Raw genomic sequence first — 17994 nt, 5'->3', positions numbered from 1 at the left:
AGAGAAAACTCTGTTTCAAGAGGAAGAGGCTGAAGCACCGGTGGATTCTGCTGGAGGTCTAAAAGCCCAAGAATCATTGCAAGTGCCAGCCTAATTCCTCTTCCTCTTCCCCACCCAGTCTGCCCCCCATGGCCTTGGGAAGAGCACTCAATAAATAATAGATGCCTGCGGAATATTTGTTGAATTGCTGAATGTCTTCCTTTTCCCATTCTTTTTCGTTCGACTTTGATCTCTATTAGTTACTCACATTTTGGCATTTCTGATTCAAGAGACTTTCAAGAATCAGAACGTTTCTTTTGGATATCTCGAAATCAAAACTTCTTACCCTTGAGATCTGTAAATGTCCTGAGTAGGTCGCTAAAGTCGATGAAATTGTATATAAAATTTTGTCCATGTGCCCAAGTCATCAGAACCTCAAAAGAACTGAGACGGGGTTTCTCACTTTCCTAGTCACTATTAACATGTTGCACTTATCTTTTGTGGTTTCTCCCTAACTGTTAATCCTTTGCAGTCAGGGGTTCTGTCTTCTACTCTTTCATTTTCTGCACGCTCTGATCACTACCATACTGAGCACAGTAGTAGGCAGTCAGCACGGAGTAAACACAACTTCTAAGTCCTCTACTGGAGGGCATTAAATTTTTTTGGTACATTTTCCACTTTTAATTACTGAAGTAATTATATCTCACAAAAGGGAACAGGACAAAATCTTAACCTATTTAAAAATGAATTTATAAATTCACAAACTATGACAAAAATTGGGTCATGCTATATATTACATTTCAGCAAATTGCTGAGTTTTGCTTACTAGTCTTAGACTAAATCGCTCCAGAAACTGCCAAGCCAATCCCATTCTTTTTAGTATATTATTTCTATTGAATGGATAGGCATATTTTCAAGTTTCTGATATTAAAAAATATTACAGTGAGCATCTTTAGATGTATTTTTTTATTTTTAATGTTTTTATTTCTGTAGAATGGCTTTTTTAAAGAAAAATTGCTGAGTAGATTATTCTTATAGATACTGCCAAATTGCTCCTTGGAGGGGTATTTATCATGTTTCACTAAGGGCGTCAAGACCCCTCTCTAAGGCCCTGGAAGGTGTCGCCCTGTATGAACATATATTTTTGTAAAACTTGTAAAAGTATATTGTAATGGAAATTAGTTAAGACTGCAGCCTCTTTTTCCTCGTTTCCCCTCAGATACATCAAATATGTCTTGGACTAACTGTATCTAATTTTGTGTTGAGAATGTTTATTCTTTCTCTTAAAAAAAAAGAGCCTTGTGTTCTTCTTAAGAAACTCGTGTTAAGTTTCAAACTTCACAAAACCTGGATCCGCCTCTGCTGGTCTTCTGAAAGTTAATTTATGCTCCCAACCGAAGCGGAAGAGAGAGTGCGCGAATTGTCTCGAATTATATTGTGTCCATTGCCTCTTCCCCAGCAGCAATAAAGCATCCGATTTCATTATCAGCATGGACTCAATGAAACTTGATCTAACTGGTCTGGGTTGAAGCTACTGAAAACCTACTGTGGGGGGAATATTTAACTATAATTGCGGAGGGGGTCTTAATCTCTCGGTTGGTCCCATGGTGTAATGGTCAGCACTCTGGACTTTGAATCCAGCAATCCGAGTTCAAATCTCGGTGGGACCTCAGAGGAACATTTTATAGTTCGCATCGGAACTGGAGAAAAAGCATTCGCTTGCTTCACACAAATGTGGTCGTACTGGATTCTCCTACAGTGTTCGAACCAAAGTACCGAATACTTCGCCTGGGAAGTAACAGATTCTTTAAAATCAACATTTCCAAGCGCACAAAGTTCAACAGCAGGGAGGCTGAGTAGAAATGGTGGCTGGTGGCTGTTCCCAGTAACCTCACGAACTTCTCAGGGGCCGGGCGGAACGGCTCCAGCAGCGCCAATTCCTTGATGCAGACAGCATCTCAAAATCTCCGAGGTACGAAGGCCTCCTCGCCGCCGCGCGGGCTCCTAAGCCGAAAACCCCGCGGACCAAGGAGCTGAGCCTCCGCCCGGACACACACGCCTGGGGTCACTTCTTATCCCCTCTTCCCTTTCCCATTTCACCCAGACAGTTCACTCTCGTCTCTCTTCTCTCTTTCCTTCTCGTTATCATCTTCCACCCCAAATGCAAAGCCGGATGGGAAACTCCTCGAAAACTTGCAGCCGCGGAGAGCGCAGTCCCTGCAATCCAATCAGAAAAGCTAACCTCCGGACCGGTCGCTGGCCTCACTGCGCCGGGAGCAGGCGTTCCCGATTCATTACAAAACGCCGGCGTTTGAAGAGAGTTAAGTGCACGGAAAGTGTTGCACGCGATGGAGGGGCCCGGAGAGGAGCGTAAATTCGGGTGAGGGAGACTGCCGGTGAGTGGAACGCCCTTTGCCTTCGCGGTTCTCCAGGTGTCCTCCGTCTTCCGCCACTTGGACCCGCGGGGAATGGAGCGAAGCTCTGATCCAGACCTCTTCGGAAAGTGCCAAACACCCGCAGCCGAAGCACCCAGAAAACAGTTCCCCCGAGCAGGGGCTCAGGGACAAGAAATGTCCCCCTGAAAAAGTATTCCGTGTGTAGACCGGAATCAAGCTGGAGACAAAGCGAATCAAACTTGAAAAGTCCGGTTAGCTCTGGGAAGACACTTACTGTGCTGTTAGAGAGAGAAAGGTGGGCATGTGGGAAGAAAGATTTCCTTCAGCTGGGCCGGAACTAAATTAGGAGAAGACGGGTGTCTATGTTCTATAGAAATTAACCTCTTCTATGTCATAAGAGGCAACCCTTAAATCCAGTCATCTATTTTCAGGTTCCTTCTTGCTTCGACATTTTAATGTTCTCATGTGTTGCAACCTACCGCACAGTTGCACCCATTTCACACGCTAGCAAAATAGTGCTCAAAATTCTCCAAACTAGGCTTCAAAGGTAAGTGAACCGAGAACTTCCAGATGTTCAAGCTGGATTTAGAAAAGGCAGAGGAACCAGAGATCAAATTGCCAACACCCGTTGGATCATCGAAAAGCAAGAGAATTCCAGAAAAACATCTACTTCTGCTTCATTGACTACACTAAAGCCTTTGTGTGGATCACAACAAACTGTGGCAAATTCTTCAAGAGATGGGAATACCAGGCTACCTTACCTGCCTCCTGAGAAATCTGTATGCAGGTCAAGAAGCAACAGTTAGAACTGGACATGGAAAAATAGACTGGTTCCAAATAGGGAAAGGAGTATGTCAAGGCTGTATATAGTCACCCCGCTTATTTAACCTCTATGCAGAGTACATCATGAGAAATGCTGGGCTGGATGAAGCCCGAGCTGGAATCAAGTTTGCCAGGAGAAGTATCCATAACCTCAGATATGCAGATGACACCACCCTTATGGCAGAAAGCGAAGAGGAACTAAAGAGCCTCTTGATAAAGGTGAAAGAGGAGAGTGGAAAAGTTGGCTTAAAACTCAACATTCAAAAAACTAAGATCATAGCATCTGGTCCCATCACTTCATTACAAATAGATGGGGAAACAGTGGAAACAATGACAGACTTTACTTTCAGCAGCAAAATCACTGCTGATAGTGACTGCAGCCATGAAATTAAAAAACACTCCTTGGAAGAAAAGCTATGACCAACTTAGACAGCCTATTAAAAAGCAGAGACATTACTTTGCCAATAAAGGCCCATCTAGTCAAAGCTGCGATTTTTTCCAGTAGTCATGTATGGATGTGAGAGTTGGACCATGAAGAAGGCTGAGTGCTGAAGAATTGAAGCTTTTGAACTGTGGTGTTGGAGAAGATGCTTGAGAGTCCCTCGGACTGCAAGGAGATCAAATCAGTCAATCCTAAAGGAAATAAATCCTGAACATTCATTGGAAGGACTGATGCTGAAGCTGAAACTCCAATACTTTGGCCACCTGATGCAAAGATCTGACTCATTAGAAAAGGCCCTAATGCTGGGAAAGATTGAAGGCAGGAGGAGAAGGGAATGACAGAGGACAAGATGGTTGGACGGCATCATCAACTCAATGCACATGAGTTTGAGCAAGCTCCAGGAGATGGTGAAGGACAGAGAATTCCAGCATGCTGCAGTATACAGGGTCGCAAAGAGTCAGACATGACTGAGTACCTGAACAACAATATGTAACAAAAAAATTAAATCAAGTCCTACTCTCACCAGTTACAATAACTCACTGAACTATAAATATTTCATTGACTCATTGTGAATTACTGTTGGTTATGCAAGATTCTGTAACAAATGAAGGTTACTAAGTTTATGAAAACAGATTCTTTTGTTTCCCACTATGGACGCTTGACTGTACCTCCACTTATATGACCTGTGATGATACTAATTACAGAGGGAAATAACATTTCTGCTTGGGGTGGTGCCTTACCAGGCATGCTCCTGTTTTCTTTCCACCTTGTTGATGCTAATATGATCAAAAGTACCCCCCTAAAATATTCTCTCTCTTCTGAAATGGCCTGATAGCATTCCCCATGTAGGAAGTTTCTAACTGCAGCCCCTCCAACCTCTTCCATTTCTAGCCTGTGATTCTCAGACATCTGCAGCAGTGACATAGTAACCCAAACAGACACCTTCCAGGAAATGACATAACAAAAGGGAGAACTACTTCATCTCAAATACAGAGAATTTAATGATGTAATCATTATGGTCATATCTAGCATCAAGGACCCATTTGTTGTAGTTCAAATTCAGTAACTCACATGTTATTCAAAGTCTGTAAATTACAAGTAATGGAAAATACCTGGCTGGAGGAGATAAGTGCGCTCAAGTGACCCAGGACTCGAGAGAAAGCCAAGTAACAGCTGCTATAGGGAGGCAGAATCAGTAACAGATAAACGAGAGACTGGGAGAACATATGGATACTTCTGTGGGAATCTTACCTGCTGTTGGTCTCCCATCCCTTCAGGAAGCTGAAGGAATCCCTGTGGATATTAACAAGAACTCCCTACTTGACCAAAATTGTGTTAAGCTTCTCTGAGTCCTCTTACAAACCATCCTTGGCCTTCCCAGCATTTGGGCAAGAATCTTGCTTAGCCAGTTTATCTAGAATCCCCCTCAGCATCCTTGATATCCAATCAAGTTCCCCTTCTTCACTCTTGATATTTAATCAAATTCTTTTTAGTGATTTTCCACCTAATGACTCCTTACTCTGTCCCTTCGGCTATAAATCCTCAGCTGCCTCTCTTGTATTCTAGATTGAGTTCAATCTTCCCTACTGCAACAGTCTTAAATAAAGTCTTCCTTGCCCATCTTCCTTCCTTAACTCCATCTAGCGCAATTTTTCTTTGATAGTTGCCTCAAAGAACTTATAGACATATCCTAGGAAAATTGCTTTCTCAGAAAAAAGATTTAATTCAGAATTTGAGGATACAATCAACGTAGAGAATGTGTCCAATGTAAAGGACAGAATGGATTAAAGATAGCCAATTTCCTGAGGATATGAAACAAAATTTTTAATTTTTCCAAAATATGAGAATGTGACTAGGAACACTGATGGCAGGAGCAGCTTTCCTCGGCTGAATATTTACAGAAATAAAGAGAATTTTGGCTGATTGAATGTAATACATATATACCTGAACCAGATACGAGGCTTTAAGATCAACATGAGAAACATCTGGATGCTTTATTAAATTACAGATTCCAGAGCACATTCCCTGACATCATAATTTAATAGGTCAAGAGTGAACCCCAGAATTATTCATTCGCTACACACACTTGAAGCAGCCTGGAAATCATACTTCAAATTATTCTCACCTCAAAAAAAATCAAAATTCAAATTAAAGCAAAGAATATTCTATTTTTATAAATGTAACAAATATTTTGTTGTAATGAGAGAAATGAAAATTAAATTACACTGCAACATCACTTCCACTTACTAAAATGACAGAGAAGCCAAAGTTGGCAACATAGCATATTGGGGAGGGTGAGGAGAGAAAGGACCTCAGACATTACTGTCTGGGAGTGTAGGTTAACAAAATTCCTTTAAAGGGCAATTTGAAAGTATGTGTAAATATATGCTAGGGCATAGCAAATGCCTTTTTAAAAATTTAATCTTACAGTGTTACAAATACACGCATTCAATTTTACATATATATAAGAATAATATAAATATCTATATATAATTATATATTATTATATATAAATGTACAAATTTATTCATTTTAGCATAGCTTATAAAAACAAAAGATGGGGATGGGGAACCTAAATGTCCAATAGAGGTCTGGTTAAGTAGTATACAGTAACCCCTATGTTGAAATACCATACATCCTTGGAAAAGAATAGACTGTCACTTTTTGTGATGCTATGGAAAACTCTCCAAGATATATTGATTAAGGGAAAGAGGGAAAGCATAGACTAGTGTGCATAGTATGTTATCATTTGTGTTATCTGAGATAAAAAGCTATATTTATTTCATGTGATATATATTCATATATGCTTAATATGATTCTGGAAGAGACAAAATGGCTATTTGTGGGGAATGTAATTAGGTGGTTGGAAAATAAGAATGGATGCAAAATTTTGCTGTATAGCTTTACATATATGTATACCTTATATATTTATAAATATTTTAATAATTCTAAGTTAAGCTGTATTTCATATATAAAAGTTAAATAAATGATTTTATAAAATAATATAATATTTTATGTATGTATAAAAATACTTTCCCCCAAAGTTCTGACAAGATGGAAATGGAGATCACAAGAGAAGCTACACAATACTTTCTTCTCTGTTTTGCTAATGGAGGAATCCTTGGATCTAACAGGAAATATTCTACTGGATGTATTTTCAGTTTTGTCTCTAAGCAGGTGCATACTCTCTTCATTAAAGCAAGAGATCCTTAGTAATGGTTAAGTAGTCTATTGGGGAGGGAGACAGTTTAAATTAGCAAACTTTGTGAAATATTACAGTACAGCTAAAAATAGGCTGAAACTTCCTACAAGTACAACATATAACAATTTATTGTGTATACTTCTGTGGGTGATGTTTTTCTATATCCCTAGTTAGCTACTCTTCCTCAAAAAAGTCCCTTGAGGAAGTTACCATTTCAGGTGAGGACAAACACCATTCACATGGCTACTTACTAGTTACACTGTTCTCACACAGCAGTTGTTCTAAAGGGACCAAAGAAGCCCAAGGAGAGCCTCACGACGAGGGTGGGATTTGAACCCACGCGTGCAGAGCACAATGGATTAGCAGTCCATCGCCTTAACCACTCGGCCACCTCGTCTAATGATCATAGAGTAAAATCATGCCTTCATCACTGCAGTTCTATTCTGGAGCACTGTATTAAATTGCCTTTTTTTTTTTTTTTTAATTCTTTCTCTTGGTTTAATCCTTACTCAATTCTAGTGATCAGATGTTTAAGAAACATTTCACAGCAACCATAAAACTGAAAATGATGCATAGAGTGGTCCAGTTACTTGGCATATACAAAATGACCAGGTAAAACCAGTACACTACGGTGCTTAAACACCTAGATCCTTGTTGAACACATGAATAAATGAACATAGCCAGGATTTCAACCCTAATTTGTTGTCACGGCTTCAGTCATCTGCCATGTTTTCTCCCAGAGACTAGGGTCCCTCAGCCGCTGCACTCTGCAGTCGAAGGGCCGAATTACCTACATCCTGATTAGAACATGTTCTAGGATACCTGTTTTCTGGGAAATACCTAGAAACAATAAAGTTTGTCTCTGTGATTCTTATGTTTGCTTCTGAAATATGCTGGACTGCTAAAAAGTCGCCTTCATTTCTGCCTTGTTACCTTCTCTGGGGCTTGGCACTCGTCAGTCTGTGACACACAGCAACCAGTGAAAAGGTGAAAATGTGAAAAGAAAAATGCAAGTGTCCTCCTGGGCCGTTTTGGTTATAGAGTAGGTTGGACTCTTAGAGTGAGCGATTGATTCACCGCGGCTGCCCAAACATGGAGAAGGGCCAGGAAGGGAAATCCTTGCTCCTACAGGAGCCAGGACGCCTACCTACTGGTTGTGGTTCTGTCCCACTCACCATGTGGCCTTGGGCAGGCCGCTTCACCAGCTCCATACCCACTCTGTCTGTCTCACCTCCACAATTCTCCTCCTTCCCTCGCAGGAGGAAGTTGAACTTGACAAAGTCAAATAAACCAAGTACCAAGAAATCCCTTCCACTCATTAGGGTTCAACTGCTTTTCTATATATAGTGCAGAATTTTGGAGATAAATTTGAAAAGACTGTCACATGCCAAAATGCTGTAGCTCTTCCTTCTCATGAAATCTCTGCTTTGGATCTTAACTTACGGCAAGAGTTACCCTCTTTTTTCCTTCTCATGTTCCTTTACTGAATTTCATAGAATCTTCAACATACAACATACTCTGAACAAATTCTGTCTTACTACAGGTTTTGGCCCATAAGGAGAAGATCATTTTCAGTTCCTCCACCTCTCTGCTCTTCTGATACTAAATATTCACCCCCAAGTTGTATTTCTGTTGCTACCTGGTTTCAGGATAACCTCTCCTCTGCTGATCCAGGTGGGCTTTCTGCAATTCTTGCTCTCAAAGTCTCCAGCTCTGACCCATTCTAGGTAAGACTCCCACATCTAGAGCTTTATGACTAATCACCCTAACCTGGTCCCCACGAAAAAGCCAATAAAGAGACAAGGTTGGAGGAGAGGAAAGTTTGCTTTATTTTGGAAGCCAGCAAAGAGTGGAGTATGGTCACCTGCCCAAGGGCCAACTCCTCACCACTCAACCAGTGGGCAAGAACTTTTATAGACAAAGGGAAGGGGCTACATGCAGAAACAGCACAGTCAGCTCTTACAGTCATCTTGGAATTGGTCATCAGTGGTCAGTCTGATCAGCGTCATCTTGATTGTTTTAAGTACAATTGATGTTTAGTTCCAGGGCCAGTTTGTTCCCATTTCCTTGAGGCCAATTTTTGGAGCTCTGGAAGCTTAGGTCATGGCTATAGTCTGGTCATCATGTAGTTAACCTCTCCACCTGTTGGGGGTTTCACTATCTACAAGACATTTCACAGGATATGGCTCAGAATATTATCTATAGCCCTTGAGAAGGAACTAGGAGTGCAGTTGCTCAGTCTTGTCCGACTCTTTGCGACCCCATGGACTGTAACCTTCCAGGCTCCTCTGTCCATGGAATTCTCCAGGCAAAAATACTGGAGTAGGTTGCCATTCCCTTCTCCCTGGGATCTTCCTGACCCAGAGATTAAGGTCCTTTTAATGACTAGACAATTATTATTTAGTCTTGTTGGACTCTTTTCCTTTGTTTCTGCTTTTTTTTTTTTTTTTTTTTTTCCACTTCTCTAAACTTCCTGTTTGGCTAAAGATTTTCCACAGACAAAAGGCAGGCAGAAGACATGGGGGACAAAGACTACAGGGTCTTGCTCTGTTTCAAAGATGTATTGCAGCTTACTTTCAAATGGGAGAGAGAGGAAGCAAGTGATAAATCAAATGGGGTAAAATATTAAGTCACTAACTCTGGATAAAAGGTATATAGTTATTTGCGGGGTATTGTATTATTTTTTTCAGAATTTTAATTAGTTTGAAATTGTTTCAGAGGGAGAGAGAAGAGAGACTGCGCTGGACGTGCCCGAGAAATCGAAGGCTGTGAACTGGGGCTGGGCTCACTCTTTAAAATATAGGAGACTCTACCCTTTCCTAAATCATCCGAGGTATTAATAATTCTTGATAGCTCCCTGATTCCTAAAGGACTGGTCGCGGATAAACAGAAGCCAGTCCTGCCTTGCCTGCTTACCTTTTGTTCTAAGCAACAGCCCAGCCCAGCCCACTCTCGGCCAAGCTCGGCAAAGCAGGAGAACGCGAGGGATTTGCGCGAGGTAAATGTTGCTCCTTTGGATGACCTGGGCGCCTACGTGATGCCAGGCACCCAGGCTCATGCTTCCAATTAGTCCTAAGCTATCCGTCCAGGACATCGTGAGCTCGCTGGGATGTTCCCTGCCATCACCACAAACCCAGGGGATTTTTTTTTTTTTTTTTTTTTGGCTTCCGGAAACGCGGATGATTTGAGGGTCTTTGTTCCAAGGCAGGTGGTGCTGGCCGCGGGAGCTGGAGCTCGGCAGGCGCGGACCCGCTTTGACTCCACCTCTGCTCCCTTCCCAACGACACCTCCTCAGCGGGTATCCGGCTACAGGGGTACCTGCTTCGGTTTCCTGAAGCCTTACAGGTGGAAAGGGCTGGAGGTTGGAGGTTGGAGAGTAAGAGATAACAAATGGTCTCCTTTCAGCCTCCTTTTAGAATTTCATTCTGTCGTTTTTGTCTGAGGCCGCTGCGAAGTCAATTTCTCAAATGGGCCTTTCCTAGGCAATTTACTAAATCTTTGAGAAGCAAAGGAATAATGGTTATAAATCACGAAAGGAATCCAATGAAAAGTGCTCGCAGCTGGGGGTGTAGCTCAGTGGTAGAGCGCGTGCTTAGCATGTACGAGGTCCCGGGTTCAATCCCCGGCACCTCCACCAGTTTTGAGGGGGATGTATTTGTGATCAAGCCGCTTTTCCTTTCGTCTCATCCTCTAAAACCGGGTATCTTCTTTCATTCAGTTTTCTATCTGTACTGCCTTTGTGGTATCCAATTTCTGCTCCGAGAGTGCTGCCACCACCAGCAATGTCCAAGCGTTTTTGAAAGATAATTGGCCTAATTTCTTTGGAGTCCAAGTTGAAAGCAGAAAGAAAATCAACAAGAGACTCTCACTTTCACTCACTTTCTCCTGAATTCTGAAGCGTTCTTAGAGCAACAAACATACTGGACGTGGAATCGTAGAAAAATATCACTTATTTCTTCCTAATGAGCATCTGACCGCCCCATGCTTTCTTTCTTTTCTTGAATCACTTGATGTGGAAGCAGTGGTCCTCAGTTATAACCACAGGGTTCTATGCATAGGGAAACAATAAAGTGTTGTCTGTTATCCTATGTGGTGCCTTCCAAGCCTAAACTGAATGACAGATTGAATGGAGACTAGCTGGCTGCTTCAATGAATTCAGACCATTGCCACTTTGCTAAGATTGAGTGTGAGAGGTCAAGCATCTAAATATCTCCTGTTGAAAAAATTTCATTCAAAATAAATGACATGGACTCATTTCAGAAATAAATTTGAGTGAAATTTATTTCACTTCTACTTTCACAACACAAACAAGTATCCCACTGTGTGTCTTAACCAACCTAATAATCAGAGCTGATTTGCTTAGACCAGACCTAGTCTGAAATACTGGCTGAATATATGAGAGGCAAAAAAAAAAAAAAAATCAGTTGTCCCTTTTAAATGTGTTAATTTCCAGGAATTAGTTTTTATTCTTGAAAATAATTCCATACAATATTTTTTAGTAAGTTTTTATTATCTGTATCACCTATTTAAGTCCTTTCAGGTATATTTGTGGTCACATCGATTTAATTGTTTCATGACAAGGATATCTACTGTCTTTACTATTTTAATGTTGTAATGGAGGTACTAATCAAGGCTTTTAGCATAAAACAGTAATTAGAAGAGTAACAATTAGATAGGAGGGGATAAAGCTCTCTGTTAGGCTTGTATACCTGAAAACAACTCCTCAAAACAGAAAAGCTACTACAAACAGACAATTTAGTAAAGAACCTGGTTGCAAAATTAATACACACACCATTGTTCCTAGACCCAGGCTTTGGAGGATTTTGGTTATTGATTCATTATTTTGAATGAAATATTCATTATTTTGAATGAAAGCTGACAAATGAAGGAAAAGAATCAAGTATTTATACCACCTCTCTTATCTGGAATGTACTTCAGGATAAGCATACAGTTGAGGGAAACTTTCTCTGTAGAATAATCACTGCTAATACATGCAGAAGGAATTATAAAATTAGATTCAACATTTTGCAACTGATATTGCTGTAATGTATCTAGGTCACAATCATCAATGGCTGCTACAACCATGAGGTAAAATTGGATGGAGGAGCTCTAGAATGCATGGAACAGGCTGACATACCTGAAATCAATGATCAATTTCTCATCACTAAAAGTGAGATCAGTACAAATCATATGCCTCTTTCTCTAACAAATATTTGTGTTATTTATTTAAAAAAAAAAAAGTCCAAAATTAAAAGTTAAAAACTTAGTTCTCAATATATATTTATGCATTATATTTTATATGAAATGCATTTTAATTTTTATTTTCATCAAAGAATGACTTGTATTTCTTTTCTAAAAAAGTTTTAATTGAGACAATTGGCATAAAACACAATATTAGTTTTTGCTATATATGGCTTCTGTTTCTTGAAAATCACTGTAAAGTATATAGTTTTCTTTCAGCTTCATTGAGTATAACTGACAAAATTGTAATTATACAATTACAAATTGCTAAGTTGTAAAATATATTTAAAGTGTAAAACATGATGATATACATACAATTTTTTTAATAGGGAAGACAGAAGTTTTGGACTGTTATTATTTCTTATAAAAATTTGATCATGTCAGTAATCACTATGAAAGAGTGGAATAAAAGTATGTCATAAAAATGTAACAATGACTTCTGGTCTACTAATAGGACAACCAGAGTGGAGCAAATATGGAAGGCTAGTTTATGAATGTAGCTTTTTTCTTTCAAAACCAGCTTCCACAATTGAAGAAATGTTCTAACCTCCCTTTAGAATTCATTCTGCCTGTGCTAATGTCTTCTCTATATAATATATAATAATATAATTATATATTATATTTATATATAATTCTATATAATTATAATATATAATAATATATAAATAATATATAATAAATATATTATATAAAAACAACTGTTCTTGGTATATTAGAGCTACAATCCTTATTAAGCAGGGGTGGAGGGGCTTTGAGCAATAATTTCCCCATAACTCAGTACACCTAACTTTAAAAGATTCCATTATCTATGCTTTAATATTAATCCTTTCAAGGATTAAAGGGTGAGAAGTCAGCTGAAACCATAGTTCAGCTAAAGTGGAGATGCCAGGGATCGAACCCAGGACCTCATACATGCAAAGCATGCGCTCTACCACTGAGCTACATCCCCACAACTGAAGAAAACTTTTTTCCCTTTGTTGACCAATAGTGAATACGGTTTATGGCTAGACCTTCTGTGCGCTCCTTCAACCTACACTCGTAGAGACATAATCAGGTAGATTTAATAAATACTTATTAAATAATACCTTCCATAGAGTCCCTGTACTTTCCCTTAATATTCTTAGAATTTATCATGACTAATCACGTAGATTTGTTATTTGATTAGATGTTTCCTTCTCTAGCAATATAGCTTCAATAGGGCAGAGCCTGTACGTACTGTTTTTTTCTTGTAACTCTGTATCAAGCCCTTAGCATAGAGCCTTGCAGGTAGTGGCCACTTAATAAGGAGCTGTGAGAAATAAATTACAGGCATATTCTGTTCAGGATATATGTTACGGAACAGAGACTCTTGCAGTGGAGTGTGTGGGGGAGAGGAGGATTCACAAATATATATACAAATGATTTCAGCATGACAAGTCCTCTGGCAAGGAAATGCTTATGTAACTATAGTGGCAGATACAAAGTATACCACATTCTTGGCCAGAAATTGTTGGCTTCAGGAGTCTTGAAAGATAAGACTTGGCTAAGAGTTGTCCTTGAGGACCAATTTGGCCTTGCAGGATGAGTGATTGTTCTCACATTTCCACCATAGTTCTAGGCGCTAGTGGAGTACGAAGCCCAAAGTGCCCAGCAGTGATTTCCTCAGGCTCGTGGCGGGACTATGTTGGCCAACAGGCCTAAGGCAAGAGTTGCGGGTCTGAGATGCATTAGTTGGTTTTATTGAATTTACCCTTGGCAAAGATCCACAGAAAAATGAGGTCGTTTGTCAGTGGATGGGACAGCCCCAGCCTCTCAGTGACACTGAGATATGGATAGTGGACACAGTGTATTTTATAATTCTGCTGGAGACTGGATGGGTTAGTTCTAACATTGTGGACTTCCAAGCTTCAGAACTGCCTCTCTCTGGTGCAGACAATCACTGTGCTTGTTGGAGCAAATCGCTGAGCATTTTTCAGAATTGTTCACAGTCACACCTGCCAAAATCTGCCCTCCTGTTTTTCAGCAACAAAAACATAGTCCTTGCTCTCTTTCAGAGGTTTACTTTCAGCATTCAGAGCGCATATTAGGCAGACGAACATTCCTTGCCAGGCCTGTCTACGAATCAGCTTAGGTTGCTCCATTGACTTTCTGGTGTTTCCTAGCATTTGGAGCAAGGTCACATCTCCCACTGTGCCCCTCCTGCCTCTCAACCCTGCTCTTTCCTGCCCTGACTAGTGTGGAGGGCATGGGCACAATTCCTCAGCTTTCATCCCACCCTTTCCTCTTGTTGCAGGTTCCTTGGCTTCACCTGGTTTACCTCCCCATGGAGGCCGCTTCTCTACCATTGGAACAAGTCTTGTTCTGTCCCAGTCAAGGTGTTCCCGGGGCCTCTGGAGCACTGGAGATCTCCTGGGAAATACCCAGGGCAGTGATAGTGCCCTGCCTCTTCCCCAAATTCCTCTGGGTCCAGCTATGTTGGCAAGAAGGGAGGGTAGGATAACCTGCACTTTCCAAAACCTTGGGAAGGTCTCAAGCAATGAACATTTGAAAAATTTGCACCCATGACATTTTGCCATAATCAAGTTTCGATTCCAAAAAGGGAGACTGATACACCGGCTGCCACATCCAAAGAGGCAGCAGGCGTGCAAATGATCCACTTCCCACCCAGGCAAGCACTGAGGAAATTGTGTGTTGGATATAACTCAGGAAGTGTGTCGGGGCCCCAATGTGGAAAGAATGGACACATTGGTGGCTCTTATTCCAATCCGTGGAGAATGGTGGTGCCAAGCCATTTTTAGTGGTAGAGTGATTTTTCTGGTGAACTGCAATAAGGAACAAGCCTCAGATGTGATAATTATTACACTATTGCCTAACAGGCAATGTTCCCAAATTCTTAGAGGACCATGCTCCCAGACTTGAGCAGTGCCAGGTCTAAATGCCTTTAGGGGTTCCACCTGTGGACTGCACTGACCAGCTCAGAAGGTGCTGACCTTTGTGTTTTTGAATCCAGTTTGTGATGAGTGTCAGGGATTCCAATTACTCCCCACAAAAGAGGAATTCTTTGTAATTTTGGTCAAAAACTGAGTGATTTAGACCTTGTCCCTTGTTCCTGATCTATTGGAGGCTGAATAGTTGAGTGAAGTGTTGCGGCGGGTGGTCCCTTCCTTCTTTCTTTCCTTTGTCCCTTGTTCTGATTGGTAGTAGAGCTTGTTCTCATGCATGAGATCTTGGGTTTGATCTCTGGTGAGTCCAGCTGTGTCCCATTGCAAACTAGCCTTTACCTGCAGATGTGTTTTATTTAGGCTTTTTGCTTTTCTTAACCTGTTCTTACTCATCTTATCTTTCTCTCTCCTTCTCTTTCTATAGCTAGTGGCTATATTCTCTAATGTTCAGAGGCTTTCAAGTATCAAGAGAAATTTTCTGCTGTTTGTAATTAGTATATGACTCATTCATTTTTAAAAATTAATACTTCGGGATATTCACATACTATTTTCACAATATATAAGAAGCTAAGTTTAAAAATTTAGATACCCCATACACATTTAAACATTCAGCATCTAGCTATAAAAATTCATGCCTAATATGTTAAATTATTTCATCTGTAAATGTTTTTAAAATTTTTCTCTCATTTTATTACAATGAAGTTTAACAATACAGAAAGGTCACATGACCTTTGTGGATCTATTTTATCTTTAAATGTTGGAAACACCTTACTACTGCATTATTGTCATAGTATAGTAATGAAGCATTCATCAGTACCTCACACCAGTGGTTCTTGAACTTTGGCATACATCAAAATCACCTCTAGGGGTTTTAACATAGATTATTAACTCTGGACCCACATTCTGAGAGTTCCTGACTCATGGGTCTGTAGTGAGACCTTCGAATTTTTATTCTTAGCAAAATCCCAGAAGATACTGATGCTGCTGGTCGAAAGACCACACTTTGAGAACCACTGTCTCACAATGAAATCTGTTTCTAAAGAGTTGTAGCCTAGATTTACATTTGAATCTTCAGCATCTCTCTTACAATTTTTTATTACACAGGATATAGGTAGGTTTCCTTACCCAATCTACTGAGTAGGATTTTCCTTCTTGGACCAGGCTGAGATTTATATGCATACTGACCGTGGATAATTCCAAGGCTAGAACCTGAGATTGAAAGCAGCCTGCAGAGTGGCTGTCTCCCAGTTCTTCCCCAGATGAAAGCTTGGCTTTGTTCTTTGTTGTGTTGTTGCTCTTTAGTCGCTACGTCATGTCTGACTCTTTTACAATCCCATGACTGTAGCCCTCCAGGCTCCACTGCCCACGGGATTTCCCAGTAGTGGGTTGCTATTTCCTTTTCCTTTGTACTATAACAAGAAATGTCCCAGTGGTTTGCTGTAGTCATCTATGGTTCTTTTTTTGTTTGTTTGTTTTAATCAGTCTTTCCAGAAGAAAGTCATCTGAATGACTTTTGTGCACGGTCCTGCTGGGGTAAAAGCCAGTTTACATCTGCTTGTTTTAAACTGGGCCTTGTCAGGTTCAAGAGAATCTGAAGGCTTTAATGACATTGATTTACATAAGACATTCTCTTTCTGACATTCAAGGCTTCTAAAATACTTGCACAACAAAGTTAAATACATGTATATTTTTATAATGCGGAAAGTTGACCGTATATGTTAATAAAGAAAAGTACGTGGGGGCCATACCAAGTTCACAGGTTTGGGGATGTAGCTCAGTGGTAGAGCGCCTGCTTTGCATGCATGAGGCCCCGGGTTCGATCCCCGGCATCTCCAATCTCTTACTGAGTACTCACTCAGCGATGTTTTTACACGTCGGAGAAACAGACAAAGTCGTTCTTCACACTTTGGATATTTCTGAGCAATTTAAAGTTTAAGCAATACTCTGCTGTAAAAAATTTACCTTGCTTCAATTGCCAAAGTCCCATCGGAATGATCCTATAACCCTCTTTTGGAGGAGGTGAGAAGTGTGAGGGGTCAGAGAGCAAATCAGCCTGAGACAAAGAATAGATTGGTTTCCACTCCCGTCTTTTTTCCCCAAAAAACTCTTTGACCTTTGTCACAAGACCTTCTGTCTTACTAGGTCATAAACAAACATTTTATTTCTCATTCCATTTTAGAAGAGATCATAAAAGTACACTACTGGTATCAGTTCAGTTCAGTCGCTCAGTCGTGTCCGATTCTTTGTGACCCCATGGGACTGCAGCACGCAAGGCTTCCTGGTCCATCACCATCTCCTGGAGCTTGCTCAAACTCATGTCCATTGAGTCGGTGATGCCATCCAACCCTCTCATCCTCTGTCATCCCATTCTCCTCCCGCCTTCAATCTTTCCCAGCATCAGGGTCTTTTCAAATGAATTGGTTCTTCACATCAGGTGGCCTAAGTATTGGCGTTTCAGCTTCAGCATCAGTCCTTCCAATGAATATTCAGGGTTGATTTCCTTTAGGATTGACTGGTTGGATCTCCTTGCAGTCCAAGGGACTCTCAAGAGTCTCCTCCACACCACAGTTCAAAAGCATCAATTCTTCGGCGCTCAGCTTTCTTTATTGTCCAACTCTCACATCCATACACAACTACTGGAAAAACCACAACTTTGACTAGATGGACCTTTGTTAGCAAAATAATGTCTCTGCTTTTTAATATGCTGTCTAGGTTGGTCATAACTTTTCTTCCAAGGAGCAAGAGTCTTTTAATTTCATGGTTGCAGTCACCATCTGCAGTGATTTTTAAGCCCCCGCCCCCAAAAAAGCCTGTCACTGTTTCCACTGTTTCCCCATCTATTTGCCATGAAATGATGGGACCAGATGCCATGATCTTAGTTTTCTGAATGTTGAGTTTTAAGCCAACTTTTTCACTCTCTTCTTTCATTTTCATCAAGAGGCTCTTTAGTTCTTCTATGAATTAAGCAGGGCAAAGACTAATAGAGTTTTG

The 17994-nt window shown here is 40.6% G+C and overlaps 5 non-coding genes across 5 annotated transcripts; 3 read left to right on the top strand and 2 right to left on the bottom strand.

The window, feature by feature from the left end:
* Nucleotides 1-1577: 1577 nt before the first annotated feature.
* Nucleotides 1578-1649, top strand: TRNAQ-UUG. The gene has a single exon. It is a non-coding gene; the product is annotated as a tRNA-Gln (tRNA).
* Nucleotides 1650-7156: 5507 nt separating this feature from the next.
* Nucleotides 7157-7238, bottom strand: TRNAS-GCU. The gene has a single exon. It is a non-coding gene; the product is annotated as a tRNA-Ser (tRNA).
* A 3165-nt stretch (nucleotides 7239-10403) lies between these two features.
* TRNAA-AGC lies at nucleotides 10404-10475 on the top strand. The gene has a single exon. It is a non-coding gene; the product is annotated as a tRNA-Ala (tRNA).
* Nucleotides 10476-12959: 2484 nt separating this feature from the next.
* TRNAA-UGC lies at nucleotides 12960-13031 on the bottom strand. The gene has a single exon. It is a non-coding gene; the product is annotated as a tRNA-Ala (tRNA).
* Nucleotides 13032-16766: 3735 nt separating this feature from the next.
* Nucleotides 16767-16838, top strand: TRNAA-UGC. Its single transcript has one exon. It is a non-coding gene; the product is annotated as a tRNA-Ala (tRNA).
* The last annotated feature ends 1156 nt before the right edge of the window (nucleotides 16839-17994 follow it).

This window comes from Cervus elaphus, chromosome 7 (genome assembly GCF_910594005.1).
Source record: "Cervus elaphus chromosome 7, mCerEla1.1, whole genome shotgun sequence".
NCBI lineage: Eukaryota > Metazoa > Chordata > Mammalia > Artiodactyla > Cervidae > Cervus > Cervus elaphus.
Note: the sequence above shows the minus strand (reverse complement) of the source record. Positions and strands in the feature narration are given on the sequence as shown.